Source organism: Biomphalaria glabrata, chromosome 6 (assembly GCF_947242115.1).
Source record: "Biomphalaria glabrata chromosome 6, xgBioGlab47.1, whole genome shotgun sequence".
In the NCBI taxonomy this organism is placed as follows: domain Eukaryota; kingdom Metazoa; phylum Mollusca; class Gastropoda; family Planorbidae; genus Biomphalaria; species Biomphalaria glabrata.
Window position 1 is genome coordinate 42,513,070 of NC_074716.1, and position 25,296 is coordinate 42,538,365.

At 38.3% G+C, this 25,296-nt stretch overlaps 1 protein-coding gene across 5 annotated transcripts in view; it reads left to right on the plus strand.

Moving 5' to 3' along the window:
• LOC106061977 (neuron navigator 3-like) overlaps positions 1-25,296 on the plus strand; it is a 474,243-nt gene that overhangs the window by 49,647 nt on the left and 399,300 nt on the right. The window lies entirely within an intron of this gene.

Consider the following 25,296-nt stretch of genomic DNA (forward strand, 5'->3'; position numbering starts at 1 on the left):
GGTAACAATTAGTTTGGATCAGACGTGGAATTATATCTGTAATAGATCTACACCAACAACAACAAAATCTGTGCGATTAGAAAAAGTTGAACCAAATTATTTATGTTTAGCGCTATTCATTCCTTTAACAATTCTCAATACGCTGTTACTTGACATAAAATTCGTGGTTGAGGTTAGGCGTCACCGCGCTGTCTTGTGCAGCTACATCTAAAGGGAGGTAACACTCAAATAACGAAATAACACAAGGCGAAAGGCCATCACTACAAAAGCAGTCGACGCTGACAAACGATGTCGAACGAAAAGTTAAATACTTAAAGAAGGGAACCATCGAATGTCGTGTTATTCAAATATCTACTTCAGAAACTCAAACAGACCTTATTTGAGAGCTGCCGAAAGTCTACTGTGTTCACTTTAAAGCCTGGTCTTATTTTTTTAAAATCACGTGACTGTCTCTAAATCAAAACTTTCCATTTTTTATGACATAAATAACTTTGCACGCTCAATTCCTAGTCGTGTCGTAACAGTGATTAGTACAAAGTTGAAAGCCCAACGAGATAAATAAAATGAACTCAGGTGATTTCAGAGAATCTACGAAAATGAATCCTTCAAATATAAATGCTTCAAGGAATAGGAACCTGATTAAGTGACTGCTGTTTTCAATTCTGACTATGAAATGGATTTTTTTTTCTGAGGCTATCTTGAATAAAATGTCCAATAAGATGATATGCCACTCCATTGTACACACATTCTTTCTATTCATTGTCTCTCTTTTTCATTGGCTATGTTTTAATACATAGCTATCTTTTTTTCTTATATCTTTCTCTCTCTCTCGCTTCACTCTCTATATATCATCTCTCTCTCTCTCTCTCTCTCTCTCTCTCTCTCTCTCTCTCTCTCTGTCCATGTTTCTGCTTAATTTTCTGTTTTTCATGCTAACATTTTTTTCTCCTCTTTTTCTCTTTCTCCCACTTTTCTCACTGACTTTCTCTCTCTCTCTCTCTCTCACTCTCTCTCTCACTCTCTCTCTCACTCTCTCTCTCTCTCTCTCTCACTCTCACTCTCTCTTTCACTCTCTCTCTCACTCTCTCTCACTCTCTCTCACTCTCTCTCTCTCTCTCACTCACTCTCTCTCACTCTCTCTGTCTCATTCTCTCTCTCTCTCACTCTCTCTCTCTCACTCTCTCACTCTCTCTCTCTCTCTCTCTCTCACTGGAAAGAAGGTTAAGCTTGTGACTGATGCTGTAGAAACAGACATACCATTATTACTCTCCAGATCTGCTATGAAGTCAGCAGGAGTAAAAATGGATTTAGAAAATGATACAGCTGTTATATTTGGGAGAGAGGTTGCCTTAAACTTAACATCATCTGGCCATTATTGTATTCCCATTGACAAGACAGAAACAATTCATATTGAAAAGGTCAACACAGTAAAAGCATTCGACGAATCCCCAGAAAAACGCAAGGTTACTATTAGAAAACTACATAGGCAGTTAGCTTACCATCCAAGGGATAGATTTATAACTTCACTTCAAGATGCTAACATTCGGGGTGAGGGTTTTGAAGAGGAATTAACAGATATAGAAAGAAGCTGTGAACTATGCAAAGTAATTGCTAAGACACCATCTCAATCTGTAGTGGCTTTCCCTATGGCCAGAGACTTTAATAAAAAAGTTGCAATGGATCTCAAACAATACAAAGGTCAATGGATACTGCACTTGCTAATGAAACTTGAGACTGAAATTTCAGACGTAGATCTGGAAACTCTATTCTGGGCAAATATTGCTAAAAACTCTTTGCAAATGAGAAATGGTTATAGTAGCCATCAGCTTGTGTTTGGTAGAAACCCTAATTTACCAAGCATTCTTCACGCAAAACTACCAGCTTTAGAGAGTAGCACAACAAGTGAAGCCTTTTATAAGCAACTGCCCACTCTCCGCGAGGCACGTAAAGCTTACATCCAATTAGAGTCAAGTGAAAGAATACGAGCCCTGCGTTCTAAAGTTCGAGCATCAAAGCAGGTGTTTCAAAATGGTGACAAAGTTTTTTACAAGCGGGAAGGCAAAGAGAGATGGTTAGGACCCGGAAAGGTGATATTTCAAGATGGAAAAGTTGTTTTTGTGAGACATGGCGGTGTATTTGTCAGAGTGGCACCTAACAGGCTTTATAAAGCGAGCGTGGATGAGGAAGAGAGTACAGAAGATAATGAGGACACAAAAATGATTCATGACGTCGTCAAGAGTGGTGTAAGCGAAATTTTTGATGGAGATCGTGAACTTATTAGAGATGAAAGTAACACAAGGACAGACATTCATTCTGTAACTTGTTTGAAACCAAATGAACAAATAGAATACAGAATGGACGAATCAGAACAATGGACCATTCTCGAAAGAGCAGAGTGGCGCAGCGGAAGCGTGCTGGGCCCATAACCCAGAGGTCCGTGGATCGTAACCACGCTCTGCTACCATTTGTTAAACTAGGAACGCTACACTTAATAAACAACGCCAACACTCTAGTACCAGATTCATGAGTGAATTTATTTACACACTATGTTAACACACATGACACATAACATTCCAACATTCAGTCCCTTAGTGAAGGGGAATCATTCAAGCTACTCATATAAACAATGTCAACACTCTCTCTCTCTCACTCTCTCTTTCACTCTCTCACTTTCTCTTTCAATGTCACTAACTTTTTCTTTCTTTCTCTCTCGTTCTCTCCTTATTCTCCCTCTCTTACTTCTCTGCCTCTAATTTACTCCCACCCACAACTTTGAAACATTTACTTCTTTTTTTTTTAAATTGATAAATCGGACGTCAGCCAGTTTAATTTGACACAAAGTGGCAGTGACAGATGAAGACAGACAAGAGAAACTGATAAAAGAACAAAACACACACAAAAATGTTCTTCATTACACACGACAGTTGGGTTTATTTAATGCATGCATTTTTAGCCATACCCTAAAAACCTATGTACAAAAAGATCTACCTATATGTATGTTACAAGCACCTAGGCGTGATCTAGAAACACCTACTTAGAACTTAAGATAGTAACCGGTAATCTTTTATCAACTTATTCATTAGTAAAATATAAATATATTATATACTCGTCAACCGTCCTTCTCCAGTCCTCCCTGTCTTTTGCCTTAGTTAAAACCTCCTTCAATGGCATGCCCGTCCATTCTTTAATGTTGTCCTCCCATCGCTTTCTCTGTCTGCCTCTTCTTCTTTTTCCTGGTACTGTTCCCTGAAGGAAGGTCTTTGCGAGCAGCCGAAGAACTTATAATATGGCCATAGATTTTAAGCTTGCGTTTTTTTTAAAAGCATTATCAATATAATGTTTTGCTTGTTAGATTAGCGAGCATACATTTTTAGGGTTGATAAAAGAGGCTAAAGTTTGTCCTCATTCTAGCCTCCCCACTCTCTCCATCAAGATTCCGACTATGGAGAATTTTATGGAGCAACATCAGCTTCTCCGTGAGCTTCAAAGCGTGGTCATCTGGAACTTCACTAGTGACCAGGACTATAGTCCACACTCTTACATGTATAACCATCACGTTTCGTAATGCGTTCCATATTTTATACAAACTAAGCTTTAGTCTCAGGGAGAGCTAGTCTCATTCTAAGAGACAAGGGTATAGTCTGTTTGGGGGTCAGACGAGACCGATCGTCATATCTGGTCTGAACACAGGTCTGAAGGACGTGGCAACGAGCTGTTGGTCCAAACTGCCCACAAGGTTGCGAAGTCACAGGTCAGTGTTGCGGCCTTCTATAACGGTTGGTCTTGCTTAGACTTAACAGTAGTCTAGAAGAGACTCATTTTTAGGTAGATAGTCTAGAATCATTTTTAGGTAGATAGTCTAGAATCATTTTTAGGTAGATAGTCTAGAATCATTTTTAGGTAGATAGTCTAGAATCATTTTTAGTTAGATAGTCTAGAATCATTTTTAGGTAGATAGTCTAGAATCATTTTTAGTTAGATAGTCTAGAATCATTTTTAGTTAGATAGTCTAGAATCTAGATGGAGATAGAGAATCGGCACCCGTTTAGATCATTACCTATAGTCTTTGAGTTAAAGCTTGTAATCTGATTTCACCATATGAATTTTACTGTGTGTATACAAATGTGTATAATAAATATAAATGGGTGTCTGCATGGTTGGGGTGTCTGCCTGGTCGTGCAATTTTGGCGCTGGACTGTCGTTCGGACTTGTTGATGGTCTCGGGTTATACCCTGCCCACTGCAATCCCCCGTCTTTTTGCGGGAGGTTAGGACTAGGAAGTAGATTATCTTTAATTCTGACGGATCATCCTAAACATGTAGAACAAACAAACAAACAAAAACTTGTCCAAGTTTGAACACTGTGAATACTATAGACATTTTTGTTCACCAAGATACATCTAGAGAAGCAGCTCAACTAGATCAATTATTCTTGTGCTTTGTCTGGTTCAGATACAAAACAAAATTAATGCGAATTACACAAAGGTACTTTGAATTCCTTAACAACGACTACTACTTCCTGTCAGTTTAGTGAACCATAGTCATTACATAAACGGCCTCCGCAAAAACTATCTAGGAGAGGACTTTCCCTGGGATGTGCAGTATGTTCTCTTTGGGATTCGATCTCACCTAAACAGGTGCAGTAACAACCGGTGGAGGCAGCAACAATATGGACAGAGAAAGAGTCTTTTCAAGCATATTCTAACAAAATGCGTTATGTATTCTATTCCTTATTATAGCTCACCGAAGCTAGTGTTTCAATAACTCTGGGCCTAGAATGTAATTTATTAACGAACATGTATAATCATGTCTATCATATTGTAGACCTAACTGAAGCCAAGGTATCTCATCGTGAGACATCTTCCACATGCCAATTATTGGTTCCTGAAAGACACCGGCAATAGCTAAGGGTCAATAGCTCTATTGGCATTTCCAAACGCCATGTTGAACCCCGGTTCATCTTCTTCCTCTTCATCTCTTCGTGCCCCCAATTCTTTAAAGTGCCCCCCCCCCATCGCCGCACCTATAATTCAGGCGTTAGTAAGAGACAAAAAGATAATAGTCACTGAGCCCGACCCTCCTCATCTTGACCCCCCTTATGTCAGCGCCCTCCTCCTCCGCCCAGACCATTACCCTCGTAAGAGTACTCAGTCATTGATCTGAGTGAGAAGCTACAGAACGTGACAAGGGTTTCAGACAAGCGTTTTACTTTGGAGAGGCCCCAACGGTCCTGAAATCTGATAGTGCCTAACCCTCCTCCTCACCTCTCAATCGAAAAAATTAGTTCGCCATATTGTCGATCACCTCATTATTGCGCGCCCCTCCTCGCGTCCCTCTTTATCTACAGTGAGCTTATTAATCTTCATTTGACAGTTCGGGCGAGCTGTCCATCTTTGAGACCCTGCTCCGTGAATCTGTTCTCCTTGTTTTATTTTTGTTGTTTTTTTTTAAGTTCTCCGTTACATGATACTGTTGACTTGTAGTCTACACTCATCTACACACGCTGATACACACATTTACACACATTCACATACACACCCAGATACCCACATAATTACACATTTAATTCATGACCACACACACTCTTTATCACACACACACAGACACATACAAGTAACTTCCTTTACTACTGGCATTTAGGCCCGGAGATTTTTACTATATCTTTGAATGAAGAAGCACTGTTTGAAGCTTCAAAAAACAAAACCTAAAACTTGGGTTGGTGGACGCGATTCTCGAAAACGGCTCTAGAAATGTAACAGTTGATGTATATCGCTGGGGAAAGAATAACTAGCTTGTTGGCCACACTAGGAAAACTCTAGTTTGATTGTTATAATTTTGGAAAGTAAAAAAAAAAAGAAATTTTAATTTGGCTATAGCCATCATTAACGGTTTATAGGTCTTTGTGTATTTCCGCATTTATTCAAGATTTTACTACATTAGTGATCAGGACAATTTAGCGCATCTTCTAAGTCTAGATCTCAAGGCCTATCATTGGAATTTCGTAAAGTCTAGTAGCTGTATACATTCGCTTTACCAGGATTCTTTCCCGTGGGATGGGGGATTAGGGCGGGCTAAAAAATGTTCCTTTTTTCAAATCTAATAGTCATTAGAGTCATTAGAGAATAACTCATTCACTCTATTAGTTGTGAGAAGGAGATATCGCCTTTTTTTTTTTAAAGAAGTATTTTTAATGTTTTTCTTCTTGAATTCTAAGGTGAGTTATGCAAATTAAACTGCCGTAAAAATGACCTGATTCATCTACATTAAAGATTTTCTGCTAGTAGATTTACTTTTGATTATTACATGCAGAGAGACTAATTGAAGAGAGGGCTGGTTGGCAGAAAAACTTTGAAATATTTAAATCTAGTCCTAAATGAAGAGCCAGTTGGCAAGCTTTGAAAAAAAGATTTGCTTTAGCAAGATCTACTTAGATCGCAATGATGAGCTGTTATATCAAAGTCATCGATCAGCTGTCTCTCTCTCTCTCTATGTCTCTCTGTGTGTGTCTCTTTCTCTGACTGTCTGTCTCTCACTGTCTCCTTCTGTCTCTCTATGTCTCTCTCTGTCTCTCTCTCTGTATCTCTCTCTCTGTCTCTCTCTCTCTCTCTGTATCTCTGTCTCTCTCTGTCTGTCTGTGTGTGTGTGTGTGTCTCTTTCTCTGTCTCTGTCTTTCTCTCTGTCTCTCGCTCTGTCGTTTTCTCTGTGTCTCTCTCTTTGTCGCTGTCTCTCTCTGTCTGTCCCTCCCTGTCTCTCTCTCTGTCTCTGTATCTCTCTGTCCTCTCTCTCTGTGTCAGTATCTCTCTCTGTCTCTCTTTTTCTCTGTATCTCACTCAGTCTATGTATCGCTCTCTCTGTCTCTCTCTCTGTCTCAGTATCTCTCTCTGTCTCTGTATCTCTCTCTCTCTCTGTCTCTCTCTCGGGTACTTACATTCAAACTGGTTCTCTTGCTCCCTATTGTTTTTTTCCCTTCTTTCTCTTTTGTTCTTTTTTTAACATTTCTCTTTCAATGTCTCTCCCTCACTGTCTCTTTTTTTTCTGCTGTCATTCTCTCTTTTCTCCCTCTCCCCCCCCCCTTTCTCTCTCATTTAGCTATTTTACTCCACTCTTGTTACTCCTTTTTCCCCCTCTCTCTTTATTCTTTTTTCTTTTACTCTCTCTCTCTCTCTCTCTCTCTTCTCTCCACCTCTCTCTGACTCTCCGTCGCCATCAATGAGCAGTAAGCCATCTTTAATAATTCAAAGCTATCCCAGAAGACTTTGAATCCGGCGACTTCGGACAGAAAAAAAAAAAAAAAAGAAATTTGAAATAATTCAAAGATTATCTCTCATGAAATGTTAATATCTCCATAGAGCACGCAGATAGGACGTAGTGAGTAGACACGCATTTCTTCGAGACATTAATAAAATGGCGTCCGAAAAAAGCGAAATATATTCTTGACCTACTACATGTTACCCTCTATGTCAAACTGTATAGAATAAGTGCCAAAAACAAATTATATGTCACAATGTGGCGCTCAACCTCCAAACCTCAACCAACACTCCCCAGTGCACTAAGCCTTTGAGGCTTAAATTAAGATAGATAGAGAGAGAGAGAGAGAGAGAGAGAGAAAGGATTATGTAGAGAACAATAAAGTAAGAGAGAGAGAGAGAGAAAGAGAATAAGAAAAAGAGACAAGATGGGATAAGAGAGAAAGAGAAAGAGAGAAAAGGAGGGAAAAAATGGTATGAAGAAGAGAAAATCAGGCAGAAAAAGAGAAAGAGAGAAAAGGAGAAGAGAAGAAAATAGTATGAAGAGAGAAATAAAATAAAGAGTGAACCGAGAGAGAGAGATAGAGAGAGAGAGATAGAGAGAGAGAACATGCAGTGAATGACGTGCAGAATATTGAGCAAGTAATCAAAGGTACTCACACAATCTGTGTCAAGGCGTACATCAGATATTGTGTTGACATTTTAAATTGAAATGGATTTTAAACTGTGTCTTTATATAGTCCAGGAAAACTTGAGTTGAAACACATAGAACCCATTGAAAAAGATGAAAAGTGTTTTAACAATGTGTAGTGTTCACTTTGAAACATGTAGTGCTTGAAGAGGATGGAACAGCTTAGAAAAAAAGAGTGCTGTTTCCTCACAGTTTTTGAAAGTTATTTCATTTATGTAGTTCATTTGGACTGCATAAATAATAAGTCTTTGTGTCTCTTTTTCTCTCTCTCTCTCTCTCTTCTGTTTCTCTCACCCCCTCTGTCTTCTGTTCATCTTTTCTATCATTTCTACATGTTCCACTGGGACCTCTCCTGAGACCTAATTAGACAACTTTAGCCACATTCATTACAAGGGAAGAATCCTTACCGGAAGTATCAGCAGCGAGGTTATTCTTCAGAGGGATTATGGTCTCCAAGTCTTAATGGAAATTGCATTCAAAATTAGGTTGCAGAAATTACAACAAAAAAAAAAAAACAAAAAAAAAACCGTTTCACACTAAGTAGTTAGAAGAATGACTTCAGTGGGTGTAGACTTTCTTAATAGATTTGTGTCTTTAGGTCTTGTGTTAAGTTCTTTTGTCATGTCATTTTATTTGGTCCTTTTGTCATCTTTTTGTGATATGTCTTTCTGATATGTCTTAGTGTCATGTCATTTGTCATGTCTTTTTATTTGTCCTTTTGTCATCTTTTTGTGATATGTCTTTCTGATATATCTTAGTGTCATATCATTTGTCATGTCTTTTTATTTTGTCCTATTGTCATCTTTTGTGATATGTCTTTCTGAGATGTCTTAGTCCCATGTCATTTGTCATGTCTTTTTATTTTGTCCATTTGTCATCTTTTTGTGGTACGTCTTTCTGATATGTCTTAGTGTCATCTATTCTAAATCTTTGGGCAGTGCCATCGAAAGTTTTAATTGCCATGTTATTATGTCGTGTCCAATGTCTTTATACCATGTCCATGTAGGAGATCTGTGTCGTGTTATACTGACATCTTTTTGTGTTACATCTTTCTACCAAATGTTATGTCATGTCTTTGTATCAAGTCTCGGCCTGTGGTCTTGGTATAGCCTTGATATAGCCCTGCATTAATTCATATCATGATCTAATGTGGCCTATGTACATGTTCTAATTGAGACAGTAGCCGAAGAGACACAAGAGTCGAAGACTTATTTTAGCAGTGATTCTAAACCTAGACGCCAGGAGAAATCATTTCTGTAGCTCGATAGTGCTTTTTATTTTGGGGGAGAAAGCGTCACAAGGAAATGTTCTAGGAACTCTATTTCAGAGCTTCTCTGCTAAGCAACTTTATCGTCCATCATCTGCCTCACCAACACCACCATCAGCATCATCAGCCTCACCAACACCATTATCAGCATCATCTGCCTCACCAACACCACCTTCAGCATCATCTGCCTCACCAACACCACCATCATCATCATCTGCCTCACCAACACCACCATCAGCATCATCAGCCTCACCAACACCATTATTAGCATCATCTGCCTCACCAACACCACCATCAGCATCATCTGCCTCACCAACACCACCATCAGCATCATCTGCCTCACCAACACCACCTTCAGCATCATCTGCCTCACCAACACCACCATCATCATCATCTGCCTCACCAACACCACCATCAGCATCATCAGCCTCACCAACACCATTATTAGCATCATCTGCCTCACCAACACCACCATCAGCATCATCTGCCTCACCAACACCACCATCAGCATCATCTGCCTCACCAACACCACCATCATCATCATCTGCCTCACCAACACCACCATCATCATCATCTGCCTCACCAACACCACCATCATCATCATCTGCCTCACAACACCACCATCATCATCATCTGCCTCCCCAACACCACCATCAGCATCATCAGCCTCACCAACACCATTATCAGCATCATCTGCCTCACCAACACCACCATCAGCATCATCTGCCTCACCAACACCACCATCAGCATCATCTGCCTCACCAACACCACCATCAGCATCATCCGCCTCACCAACACCACCATCATCATCATCTGCCTCACCAACACCACCATCATCATCATCATCATCAAACCCCATTTGCGCTAGGGCTTGAGAGGTTCAAGTCTTCTTTTATAGTTGCCCCAGACAGAACCCTGATGTTGAGCGTAATACACACATGTCCCCATACCGGTCAAGAACTTTCCCAGACTTGTCGAGACGGAATCAGAAAGTCTAGGGCAGTCAAAAAGAAAATGAGACACTATTTGATAAGCTTTGCTTCTAATGTTCCTGAAGTTGCTGGGTGAGCCACTGATAGTCAACTTCGATCTTCGTTCGCCTTCAAACGCTCAGTTAACATTCTAGTACGATTTTAAAACGTGTAACTAATGTAAACAAAGTGGCCGGAAGTTCTTGTTTGCTTCCACATCTGCCTTTAAAACAAGGATAGCTTCCCTTTTAAAAAAAAAAAATTCAATTAATTCGAGCAATAAACTATTTTATTTATAGCACTGACCTACACAAGTCTTTGATTTAAAGCTAATTTCTTGGGTAAATTGTTTAAAAAAGATGCGCATGATCTTTGCCTCATTAAAAAAAAAAGACCTAGAAAATAAAAGTTTGAGTTTACAATTCTAGATTACTATGGATACATACAGTATTCGTCTGCATTGTTTTAAAAAATTAATAAAACAAATCGACTAGCAATCAGAAAGGCGGGAAAACTTTTATTCCTAAGGTTAAATAAATATTGGATGCGAGATTTTAAAACCGCTTGCTCAATAGCGTAACTAGGTCAAAGGTTAAATGACAGAGGGGGGTAAGGTATTTCCGGTGATATCCGCAAAGTCAAACAAAATTTTATCGTATAACCCCCCCCCCCCTTTTTTTTTTTCTTTGAATGTATTTAAAATGAACAGCGGCGGAAACTTGCGCGCGTCGTGGTGAGCACCATCCTCCCGCACAAACTAAATGGACCGAGCGGGAGGGAACCAGGAAGGGAAAGAGAAGGTTGGTTGGGGGGGTACCGCACGTGCGAGGGAGGCTGTGGACATGCCGCGGTGACAGTGTAAAGGAATGGCGCTGATAGAAAGAAGATGCAGGGAAGGGGAAAAAAAAGTGGAAGGAGATGGAGGGAGTGAATGTCAGTGAGGCTGACAGAGAGAAGGGGGGGGGGGAAGATGGAAGTGCTGTGAAAGGGGGGGGGGCATTGGTGGCGTTTGTGATGAAAATCAATGAATGAATCTGGTGGTTGTACGTACGATGCCAACAGGTCAGTGTTGAAACTATCACGCTAGCAGGGGAGGGAGGGGGTGGGGGAGGAGAGGGTGGGGAACCGGTGAAAATCAGAGAAGAGGGAACTAAAGAGGGGAGGGGGATATAAATAGAGAGTGGGGGGGGGGGCTGAGGCTTGTGTAAGAAAAAAAAAGGTTGGTGGGGGGAGTGAATGGATACGGGGGGAGGGAATGGAGAGAGGCCGGGAGGTGTCCAGTGACAGTGAAAACAAGAGTTTAGCGAATATGTGATAGTCTTGTGATCGTTGGAGGTATGGAGTCCGTGTGAGTACTGCAGCCATGAAGTAATGTCAACAGAGTGAGCAGCTCTATCAAAGGCTGTTCTGTAAGTTGTTCCTGTTCTTTCTGGAAACTGACTTTTGTGGATTAAGCATTTGGTTTAAAGTGTTATCCGAGGCGCTCTGGATATTAGGCGTGCACCAGTGGATTATCGTTACGACTTTGGATATGTAAGAAACGAATTTTGAGTTGTGATATACTACTTGTGGTTTATTGGTTGAATAGATTTCGTTATTTGAATGAGCGTCTTAATAAGGAACTTTCTATGTAGGAATAAATTGAATGTTACTTCAAATATTTGTGAAATAAGGTTCTCAGAACTTTGTATATCAAATTTCGATCTTATGATACCAAATGGTGATGTATAAAGAGTTATTATAAAGTAAAAATGTATGTTTCGCAACAGGTGACAATTAGTTTCTTTTTCTCTATGATATGAACCCAAAAGATTTTTCTTTGAATGTATGTACATTAAACAGCGGAGAAACCTGGCGCGCTTTGTTCCAGTCTCTCTGGGATCCAATATGTATCAAAGAACTAAGTTGTTTATTTGTTTTTTTAATAGGGATTTCGAAATTTATCTCTTTACAAAATATTGAAACAAGTTTTAAAAATAAAACAAATATACAATTTTGTATTTAGACACGGCTTATTGCAAACGTATATTACTGGACTTCAGCTTCTTGGCTCTGTAGAAGGAAGTAGTATTGACTATGCTTTCCACGGAAATTTTTTCTTGAAAAAAAAAAGACAATATCAAATTTGTAGCGGTCTTCCACGTAGATTCTCCTTATTATGTATCTCGGTGCTGTTTGGATAACTTGCGCGACGGTGCCCTGTTTCTTGACCAATCCCTTGCGGCGAAAATCTTTTGGAGGTCACCTAACGATTGATGCAGAGTTCAGAAACTTTATCAGCGCTTACCTTCTATTTATTCACTGGATGTTCCGTCCGCTAGTTTATCCCATCTATAGAACATTTCAAACGTTTTCTTGTATTCTGTCTTATCTTATCTTATCTTGTAAATTACAGATGTTCCTTCAAGGGGGAAAAAATTGCTTCTTACATGTAACTTCGGGTCGATCTAACTGAAGACTTAACTCTGCTAAGTTATTTGTTGTCCAAGCTGGTTCAGGCTAAACGGCCCTTGCTAAAACGGTACAAGAAAAGAAAGACTAACTATTATAATTTAGCTTCATCTTCACCTTTATCTTAGTCTGTTGAACCGTAGGGACACCACACTTGATCTGTCAGTCTACTTTCTCCGTTCCTCTGTCTTTTTGCCTCAGACCTCTTTCAGTTACAGCCCCGTCCATTAGTCGATGTTGTCTTCCAATCACTTTGTCTTCCTCATCATCTTTTGCCTGGTACTGTTACCAAAACGATGGCTTACAATATAGACAGTAGGAATACAGACTCTGAGTATTTTATTAGGTTGTGTTTTTTTTTTTTTTTCTAAATTATGGTTCAGTGTTCTACATTTTACTGCTACTTAACTTTGTAGTCTTCTGTCCTGAAGTGTTTTGAAATTTAAATGATTCTTCGTCTCTGTTTCTACTTGCACATTAACTAATGGGACATTCTCTTATTGGCAAATTTCACTTATTGACGGAGGAAGGATCTCTTGGACTTCCGCTTTGTGCTCTACTTGAAGCTCCTAGCCTACACTGAAAATGTCTCGATTCTGTTACATGGCTAATGTATTTATTGCATAACGAGGTTTTATATTCCACTGGTGGTTGTTTCGTGTGAGACTAGATTGACACATGGAATTGGAAGGACGTAATTATCTCCCTTTTGAAGGCACGTTCTTAAATCTAAAAACAAAAAAAGATAAAGGATAGATCCAAAGTTTCGGCCATAAGAGAAACAAATAGCCAGTGTATAAAAACAATTTGTTAAAAAAAATTTTTTCGAATTTTCAATAAATCCGTATTGACTCAAGAAATTGATTTGTAAACTTTGGGGTAAAATCTCTAAATAAGGGAAGGAATGTCAGCAGAGCGTAGTTCAGGTCTTACAAATATCTGCATTGTCTGACTCTAGTCGGTGTTCACTGTTCATTTCAGCAGAAAGTTATTAGCCTTGGTCTAAAAATCATGCTGTTTCAATGTCTTATTCCACATTTTAATTTTTTTTTTCGAATCCACTGCCTCCTTTGTGTTCCAATCATTGAGTTCCCTGAGCATTCCTATCGAACTTGTTGGTGGACATGATCATGTGAATAGAAAGCAACCAGCTTGGAATCGAACCAGGGGAGGACTGACTATATAGGCAGTCGGGCAAATGCCCGGTGAGCCGGTACTCAAATGGGCCGGTAAGGCCACCCAAATGGCCACATGGATGCCACTATGACACGTGACCATTTTCCTAATTAATCTAATAGCCTACATCCGTGGACAAGTCGCGCGGTTGCTGAGTGGAAAAGCTTGGCTTACCAAACGAGGGGTTCAAATCCTGGTGAAGATCCACCCAGCTCTAAAGGTTACCCTGAAAAGTGAAGGTGATTGGTCGTTGTGCTTGCCACATAACACCTTTGTAAATCTTGGGTCACAGAAACTGATGACCTTTACATCATCTGCTATATAAATCGTAAGGTCTGAATGGGGGAACTTAACTTTAGTTGCACTTGATTATTCTTGACTATAACAAATAATTCTGTTGATTGTACTTGACAAAGACTTGCATTCTGTTGATTGTACATGACAAAGACTTGCATTCTGTTGATTGTACTTGACAAAGACTTGCATTCTGTTGATTGTACTTGACAAAGACTTGCATTCTGTTGATTGTACTTGACAAAGACTTGCATTCTGTTGATTGTACTTGACAAAGACTTTTATTCTGTTGATTGTACTTGACAAAGACATGCATTCTGTTGATTGTACTTGACAAAGACTTTTATTCTGTTGATTGTACTTGACAAAGACTTGCATTCTGTTGATTGTACTTGACAAAGACTTGCATTCTGTTGATTGTACTTGACAAAGACTTGCATTCTGTTGATTGTACTTGACAAAGACTTGCATTCGGTTGATTGTACTTGACAAAGACTTGCATTCTGTTGATTGTACTTGACAAAGACTTGCATTCTGTTGATTGTACTTGACAAAGACTTGCATTCTGTTGATTGTACTTGACAAAGACCTGCATTCTGTTGATTGTACTTGACAAAGACTTTTATTCTGTTGATTGTACTTGACAAAGACCTGCATTCTGTTGATTGTACTTGACAAAGACTTACATTCTGTTGATTGTACTTGACAAAGACCTGCATTCTGTTGATTGTACTTGACAAAGACTTGCATTCTGTTGATTGTACTTGACAAAGACTTGCATTCTGTTGATTGTACTTGACAAAGACTTGCATTCTGTTGATTGTACTTGACAAAGACTTGCATTCTGTTGATTGTACTTGACAAAGACTTGCATTCTGTTGATTGTACTTGACAAAGACTTGCATTCTGTTGATTGTACTTGACAAAGACCTGCATTCTGTTGATTGTACTTGACAAAGACCTGCATTCTGTTGATTGTACTTGACAAAGACTTACATTCTGTTGATTGTACTTGACAAAGACTTGCATTCTGTTGATTGTACTTGACAAAGACTTGCATTCGGTTGATTGTGGTTGACGCACTCTTTGTTGGTTGTTAGGTTGTAATATCTCTTCTTAAAAGTCAATATTTGATTCCATTGGTTAGTCTTACAATTTACAGTCATTTTTTTTAGAATTAACTAATCTATAATTCTATTTTGAGTTGCTGAGTCCATCTTACTCTAAAGTTTGTTCTTGTATTTGCCACACAATACACCCGTGAACTTAGGTCACTTACAAGGAAAGCTCTTCTTCCCTTCTTATCAATGCCCCAAAATGTCGACTGAGAAAACAATTTTATTTATATCCTTGAAATATCCTTACGCCTCCAGGTCTATTTTTTTCTATCTAAGTATGACAAAGAAAATGACAAATTTATTAGCAAGAAGAGACAATTTATTAGTCATTCTGTGAGCGTTTCAATGGTGAGGGTATCAAATTACAAAATGGGATTATGTTATGAGAACATTACTTCAACAATGGCGCGCGACAAGGAAAAGGAGGGGGGGGGGAAGACTCTCTGTTGTGACCGGTAAGGACGAAGTCACATGACTATGAATCACCCGGAAGACGACAGTGACCTCATGAATCTTCAAGTCTGACCCTTTGGACTAAGTCTTATTTATTATTAATGTATCACACAATGTTAAATGTTTGAATTTCTACATTTTTTTTTCTTATCAAGGGAGACAATTTTATGATTACGATTTTTGCAGACGATAACGTGTTTTTATTTATTTCTCTAACGTAATTCACGTTTTTGTGATTGTTTGAGAACTAGTCGGAGGTACATTATGGTTATTGATTGTGTTTAGAAGATCGATAATTTCATCGAACGATTGGCGCGAGTAAGTGATATTTAGCTGAATGAGGCTCAGTTCCGCCAGGCCCGCGGGGATTACGAGCGGGACATCCACCCGGTCTCTTACAACGGCCACCCAAGAAGGGCGCGGGGGATGTTGCATGCGCCATCGTTTCACGCTTGATTTGCCGAGCTCACAAACAGGCAAACGTGACTGGAACTCACGCTTGCCCACGTACACAGAAGTGGGGGGGGGGGGGTCCTGGTCTGATAAAAGAATGTAAAGTTTTCAATAGTTAACTTTTCCTTTGAGTTATTGGCCTTGTATCTGAAAAGAGATTGAAGTGATTAAGCACTAAGGCTTTTTCTCTTTATTGTATTACTTTTGATATTACTTTTTTTCCCTAAAGGACATAGTGACCTCCCCTTTAAGTAATAATCAATCAATTAAATTGTACGAATTAAACTTATTACATTACAAATATATTAATGTACCACAACTAATCGTTGTTATCTAATAGCGTGCTTTGTTTTTTTATTCAAATGAAGTATGTTGATGTAAAGACATAAAAGTAGTTTTATAGCCCAACTTTATAAGAAATTCGTCTTGATCTTCACAATGCATCTGTCATATCATCATGGTATGTGTGTGCATGTGCCGTTGTGAGAGTACTAGTGATTAGCATGAGGGCCGCCTAAGTGTTTATTGGTGACAAAAATTTCTATGTCATCTTGTTTTATTATAATTTCAAAGATTTTTGAACATTAAGACCCATCATCTTATTTTGAAGCTACCTATGAAATTATAAGTTTTAGTAACTTTATATTAAATATTCATACCCATCATTTAATTCTCCATTCCGTTGGCCATTCATTGGTTGCCAATTTTATCTAATCACTGAGAAAGTAGAAACATTAGTATTATAAGTTTCAAATCTATATCAGTGTTTCTCAAACTGTGTTCTTCCCAACACTAGTGTTCCTCGAAGCCAGAATAGGTGTTCCACAAACAACAGGAATAATTAATTAGTATACCTTAATAATTATATTAATGAACTAGTAGTCAAACACGTGAATTGATCTCCTTAAACAAATAAGCAAAGTGTTCCGCTAAAGGCTCAGAATGTGCGATGTTAAAGAAAAAAGGTTTGGGAACCACTGAGCCAGGTCATCCACACTCTATGGTCGGACATTGTTAACGATCATTTCACTTTCACCCATTCCTTAGCTTGGGGCACCACACATGATCTGTTGACCGTCTTTCTCCATCCCTCTTTGTCTTTTGCCTTGAATAAAATCTCCTTCCATTACATTCCGTCCATTCTTTTCTATTGTCATCCCATCTTCTTTTTTCCTGGTACTGTTACCTGAAGAAAGATCTGAAGATGTGATATGGCCATAGAGTTCGAGTTTGCGTTTATTTGACAGTGGTTACCGAGGCATCTTGGGGCTCAAATATCGTTGTGATTCAGCTTCTTTGTAGGTCTATAGCATCTCGATTCCGTAGCTAGGATCCTTCTCTCTGGTCATGCAATTAGCTTCCCAAATTTGCAATCATACAAAAATGTATTCATGACCACCATACCAAAAAAAAAATACGGACATTCCGATTGGATGCACACAGTGAGATGAATGGAAGCGGAAAAAATGATTAGCCACGCCACCTAGCGGCGTCATCCAGCCATAACAAGCAACCAGGGCTCACACCAGCAGCGGCCACTGAAGCATGTCAATAGATTTGCAAGTCATGCAAAGAGTGAATAAGAGTTGGAACAAAATACCAGTATGTAGATGTCAGTATATGGATGTCACTACCTAGATGTCAGTGTACAGATGTCACTACATAGATGTCAGTAGATATATGTCATACATTTGGGACATAATACCAATACGTAGATGTCAAGATATAGATGTCACTACCTAGATGTCAGTGTACAGATGTCACTACCTAGATGTCATTAGGTATATGTCATAAAGTTGGGACATAATACCAGTACGTAGATGTCAAGATATAGATGTCAGTAGGTATATGTCATAAAGCTGGGACATAATACCAGCAAGTAGATGTCAGTATATAGATGTCACTACATAGATGTCTCAGTGTTTACTGAGCGCCTAAAGGCAGCGCGGAAAACCTTCTCCCAGATACCCCCTTCCCCACTGGTCCACAAATGAGATTGGATCATAGCGCTCTGAGCATGCTATAAGCTTGAAAGTAGCGCTATATAAAAGCATTATTTTTATTATTATTGTTATCTGTCACATATACGCCAATATATAAATGTCAGTACATAGACCTAAATGCCATTGAAGATTTTAGTACAAGATGCCAATAGACAGTACACAAGTTAATGAGTGAAACAATGAGACTCATGAAGTTTAATGTAACGTATATATATATCCTTCGTACGCTCTCCTAAACAAGGCTGTACAACGTTGTCCATTCCCATTAGATAAATAACACTCAATAAGATCAATCTATTTATTTTTTGACTGATTTCTTTTATATTTTACCGTCTAAATTCTTTTTTCTTTTCGTCCGATCTCTGTTAAGTTTCCAGTAAACTTTTGATCTAATTAAAACTCAAAAAAGCTCTTTGTAGAACAAACTTAACAATCATCTAGGACCAATCTTGACAATGTTCTAACCTTAAATAACTTAAACCTGATAATGAACTATATTTGACAATAACTTAACCATAACTATGACTTAATGTTGACAATGAACTAAGTTTTTTATGTTTGATGATGATCTAAACATGACAATGCCTCAAGCTTGAGAATGACTCTTGACAATGGCTTAACCTAGACTAAGCTAAACTGAACTAAACTAGACACTGACCTAAAGTTAACAATGACCTTAACTATATATTGGCCTAACATTGATAATTGCTCAACCTTTATAAAAACTTGACCTTGATATTGGCTTAACCTTGATAATAGCTTAACCTTGACAATGACTTAGTCTTGATAATAAATTAAACTTGACAATAAATAAAGTTAACGATGGATTAACCTTGACAATAGATTAAAATATTGACATCTAATTAAACTTGACCTTATTTAGATATTGTTTAAACTTGAACATGACCTGAACTTGACCTGGTCCTTGTCCGATATCTAATTTCCCCCTCGTATTTTTGTCTTACTCGACTTGCGTATTTACAATAGTTCTTAGTGTTAAGCTGACTGTTACCCAGAGATGGCATGAATCATGGAGGAGACGGTGGAGGGGAGGGGCGAGACACCAAGTACTTTGAGAACCTCTTAAGTCCGATTATACTTTGTGTTTGAAATCCCCTAGAACAACTGACCAGACATCACTTTGCCTCAAGTCGACACGGCGCCAGACAAGACACTACTCGCGCCTTTCTTATTGCGTGTCTGTGTGAGTGTGTGTGAGTGTGAGCATGAGTGCGAGTGTGAAGCTCAGGACAAGACATGTTGACCTTTTCACGTGAGTACGTAGAGCCAACAGAGCGGAGGGGGAATGGTCGGAGGAAGCGGGAAAGGAAAGTGGGAGGGGTGGGTACAGAAACTCATCGGTGTCCGTGAGTACCGGAGATGAGGCGGAAGTGAATAAAACAAACGGAGAATGGAGTAAAGGCACTACGGTAGGCTAAGACAAAGTCATTGTGGAGAAGCCTTTCAAATATTTATTCGCGTATTACATTGGCTCTTTAGATCTTTGTGTTTTAGTTCTAGCTTACAATTTTTACTATTCCCCTATTGAACTAGCGAATTCGTGGGCTCAAAAACTAGGGTGTTCTTGAAAACGGCTCTAACGATTTTTCTAGAAACTCACATTTGGGAAAAGAAGTACAAGGTATATGGCCACATTGTGATATAGTTTTCAAAGTACACAAATAATAATTTAAATTTGGCTTGAGACTATCTTTATCTTGACTATAGGTCTTCGGGTATTTCCGCACTATGTCCCTCATCATTAAAGAGTGTAACTCTTAATTTCCTAATCGACGATATCATCGTTGATTTTAACCCATTAAATAAGCTTTTTGGCTTATAAACTTAAATTTGTATTGTGTAAAAAGAACATGCATTTCCCGATAATTTTAAGTCAAATAAAACATTTTCTGGTAAAAAAAAAAAAAAAAGAAAAAGGTTATGGAAGTTTAATGGGATAGCGAAATACAAATTATCAAAATGAAATTAAAACATGGAAAGTTAATTTAATAAATAAATTGACATTTAGGAGCGCCATCTTGTAAGTCTACATATATTCTTAGAATTAAAAAAAATCTAGTAAATTTATACATTCCCTACACCAGGATTTTATTCTTCGGTGGGGGGTGGGGGATGGGGCGGAGTAAAAAGTTTCTTTTAAAAAAAAACAAAAAATTTGAACATTTATCAGATATTAAGAGCGAAATATTCTCTCTATAAGACTTCTTTTATATTTTGTGTGTGTGTTGTATTTTGTCTTTGTCTCTTATTCAAAAACGTATTGCTCTTATTGCTTGCCCAAAGCTTATTGCGTAGCCAATGGAACAAACTAAAAAGTGTCTGATCCAGTAGTAATAATTCTTTTGTCGATCAATCAATCAAGTAGCGACTTCATGTATCAATGTCAATCACGTTTGTATCAACGTGGAGCTCCACTGGTTCTTCAGTGCGTTAAAGTTTTAAATAAATAAAATATTAGTTTTGATTTGAACCTCAAAGCGGTTTAAAGCAGTTAAATATTTTTGGGTTGATTAGATATTGTTAAACTATTAATCGTTGCAGTTACCAGTAGAAAACATATCATGGTTTTTAATTATTTACAAAGCTTAAATCAACTCACTCTGTCTGTCTATCTGGTAAAGAGTTTGTACACGTGATTTCTCCCATGCACCATCTCGAATCAAGCTGAAATTTTGGGCAATTCCTTATATTACCTGACAACGGTACCCCGTCAAAATAGCGCGGACAAAATAGCGCCAACAAAATAGCGCCGACAAATTAGCGCGAAGAAAATAGCGCAGAAAAAATATATTTGAGTCATTTTGAAAGAAATACTTTATCGTAAAATATGAATAGAGCCAATATATTTTTTTGGTTTTAATGTTATCATTATTTTTCAGTCATTTTGCAGGTAACACTTGCCCGTAAGTCCGAAGTAAGAGAAGTAATAATACGTATTCGTTTCAGAAAAAACAACAACTGAATTTTGTCCTGGAAAAGAATCTACCATAACGAGAGGAAGGCAAGATTTCTTTTCTTGTCTCATGAAGGGTGTGCTTGGAAGAGACGAGAAGTTGATTCAGGCCTACAATCCAAATGGACACTCCTAAATTTGACATCTTTGTGATGGTGTTAGACAAAGACGGACAGGAAATAGCAAAATCAGTGATTGAATTGGTCAGTCAGGGCCTGAGATTAAACAAACGTTTGGCGAGATAAGAAATGTGGTCGTCATCTTGACTAATCCTGACACAACTAAAAGTTTGTTAATGTTGCGGCCAAAGACGCCCAGATTTCTAATTCTAATAGAACACACTTTCGTATTTTCCTATCCTATTTTATCGGGTCACCACATTTCAAAATCCTATTTTTAGCAAGTTATGCAGTTTAATCAAAGGTGAAAAAGGGGAATGATAAAAATTTAAATTACTTTCGTTCTCTGCAAATATATATATATGGCATAATTTCAAATGTATTAATATTGGAAAAGAGAGAGACATCAACAAAATGATGCCCAGGACATTAAATTACTAATAATCCGGTACTTTTATACACATCATATATAAGTCCGCTCTATTAGTCTTGCTCTACTCATCCACAACATTTCGCGCTATTTTCTCGGCGCTATTTCGTCCGCGCTAATTTGACGGGTAACCCCTGACAATACAAGAATCAATTTAAAAAAAAAAAGATTAATTAACTATACGGAATAAATTATTTTGTTTGTTATCTCGAACAAGGGAAAGAAATTCTAATTGACTGAAGTGGTGGTACAAGCTGAATTAGTCCCCTTTATTGTTCGTCGTTTGAGTCTTACTGGACACAAACCTGACAAAAAAGGTCGAGACAATACAAACAAAAGATAAGTAAACATTCTTCATGTTCATAAGCACTCCAATGGCAGAGTGGTTACCGTGTTGGCTTAGAAACCTGAGAAGGCTGGCACCATGAGCTCGAATTCAGGCCGTTCTCCAGAACCCTTATTTTTATTTTGATAAATGCCTTTTATTGTTTATGATCTAGTGATTTTATAAAACATTGAACTCTCTATCCTTTGATTTCACTAAATATCCATATTTCTATCTATTTATTTCAATAATCATTTCTATCAATTTATTTAACTAATCATTCATCTTTCTATCGATTTTTTTGTAAACAAAGTATACATATACTTTTTCGTTTCTTCCGGTGTACGAGCCATCTGGAATAGGGATGTCATAATCTACTTCTCCTCTGATCTTCCCCATACAGAAGTTTGTCCAGACTGGCAGATGTGTGAGAGCTTCCAAAGACATAGAGTTCCAAGTGTCTTAGACTCAACTCTTTTAACAATAACAAAGAAGATCTATCTCTCTATCCTATTAGTTCTACATTATTTTTATCTTTCTATTCAAAATCTTTACTAGTAAAAAAAAAGTTACCTTTCAGACTTTGCGATCTACAAGGCAGATGATGTAAAGGTCACCTGTTTCTGTAGTCTACGGTTAGCAAGGCTGTCATGGGGCCAGCACAACGACCAACAGCCTTTACTTTCCCCAACTAATGTCAGGTGCCCATTAGAGTTGGGTGGACTCAGTGGCGCCCAAGGATCCCGGAGCTGAAAAGCCCAGTCTTCATCAGGATTCGAACCCGGGACCTCGGTTCAGCAACCAAGCGCTTTACCGGGATTTACCGCTCAGCCACCGCTATTCAAATTATTTTACTTTATATCTTTATTTCCAACAAATTATTTCAATCTTTTTTTTTAAATATCTATATCTGTTTCTTTTGAAGCATTTCTGTCTTTCTATGTATTCCTTTCACTATTTCAATTTCACACACAAACTCTTTTTTTAACCCATCTGAAACTCAATTAATTGGTGTCAATATTTTCACGTGTAATCAAATTTGTGTTTTCCTCTCTCTCCCCTTACTTTAGGACAAAACAAGAGCACTGGGGAAAACAAGTAATTTCATTTTAAAACAAACATATTACTTCCGGTTCATTTGCTGGTCAGTGCTCAGGGCAGCATGACCTCTTGGAAACTTATGCACCGACGTAAGCCAGTGACATTTGAAAGTTAAATGTGGATACAGAAAAGAAAAAATACAGTTTTAAGGGTGTTTAAGTATTGCCAGAAGAATATTTTTAGAACGAAAATGTAATTATACTAATTTTAGGATTCACTCAAACTAAACAAATTTCAGGGTTATTTATTTATTTTTTCACTTTAAAGTCCTCAGCGTTATTAGTGGTAACATTTTATCAGAAAGCCACCTTAACCTGCTATATAACTGGATGAGAGTGTCTCTTCTAAAAAAAATGCTCCACAGTCACATGTGTTCCACGAGACGAACCCGCTACAACTGAAGGAAGCCAACACAAACACACACACTTAGGCCAATAATTAGGCTAATTCTTAAGTCAATACTTAGTCTGATGCATTGTTCAATAGTTATTACTTAAGCAAATGCTTAAAGTTAGAGTAAAGTAAAAAAAGTAAAGTTCCCTTTCAGAATTTGGGAATTATGGGGTAACTGTTAACAAGCAGGGTCTCATTGGGGCCAGCGCAAGCTCAACGACCAAACGAGTTCAAAGTAAAGTCAGACTCAGCGGTGCCCTAAAAATCCCGAAATTCAAAATCCCAGTCTTTACCGAGATTCGAACCCAGGACCCCAGGTTCGGAAGCCAAGCGCTTAACCACTCAGCCACTCAGACTAGAAAATATATACATACTTAGGCTCAGTTTGACCAATCTTGATGAAACTTTACATGTACGCTCTTTACATTATTGCGGAGACCGTAGTGTATATTGATTGTCCCTCCCAAAAACCGGAAGACCCTAAAATAGAATAAATTCTCTAGAGAAGGAAGAATCTATGCAATGGACCTCATTCACCAATCGTAAAAAAACATTTAGCCACGTGGGTCTCTTTATCTTCTACACAAATTACTCAGTCCATAAAGGCTGTCACTTGATACGTTATTTTCATTGTTTTATCAATATTATCACGTGGCTAAATGTTGTTCGTTTACGATTGGTGAATGAGGTCCATGCTACAAATCGGGTAAACCCATTTTCACAATAGTTTCTTTTGCATTTAAATATGTGGGGTAAACGGGTAAACCCACTTTCACATGTACTATCCTTTTCGTGGGAAAATTAAGAAGTGTTAAAAAAAAACCTTTGCTCTCGCATCTTGCCATGTTTGACTTCAATACCAGAACTAAGGCCCGCGGGTCATATTCAGCTTGCAACAAATAAGATCTTTTCTTTTTATTCCGTAAATTATTATTTTTTTTTTTAGTTTAGTCTTGGATAGGCTACAAAAAATACACTTGGGGGAAGACAACTCTCTTGGCCAGCATTAAAGCGCTTGTTTAGTTACAGATTTACCCCCCCCCCCCCCCCTTTGATGTCAAACATGGCTTTCTTGATTAATTTAACATCTGAATGGGTCTAATCGATGAAGCGTATTTCTACGGTTAGTTTTGGTCCACGGGGTCGGGTGACCTTGTCAAGCCAATGGTCTTCGCGGTCACTTAATGTAATATACTTGGGTCAGCCTGTTGTCCAGATACTGACTCTGGCCCTTCCATCGACTCCATGCTTGCAACAAAGGAGAGCTTAGGGGTTATCGGAATGGAGGTCAGGCGATCGGCCCCAGCGTTGTCCTCTTGGCGGAGATTAGAAGATCTAACTTCATTATGTATGACCCTTCTGGCCATCCCCACCTCTCAGAGGGTATTAGCATCAGTCAATTTGTTTTTATGTTTTCTGCGCGTTTCACTACCTGCTAATGTACACGATAGTTACCCATACGATCAAGCTTATGCGCATACACTTATTGGGAATTACCGTTTATATGTTATATCCGTACTAGCACGTAAACCCGTTGAACTTTCGGGTGGGCTTTTTTTTTTTCTGATTTGATGAAGGTATGATCTGAAAATAAAACAATACATCGTTTTCAGTCAGGACAATGTATTCAAAGTTTAAAACACACATTGGCAAAAATGATTAACTGTATGATTATATATGTGGTGTTCCAGGTGCTGATCTTTATAATCTTAACCTACGGCATAATTTTCTTTGATCTTTTAAGTTCGTACAATAGAGGGATTGTTTTATAAGATGAATTCGTCTAATCATAACAAAAGCAAATATCGTCGTCTTTCAACAAGTTATTCAT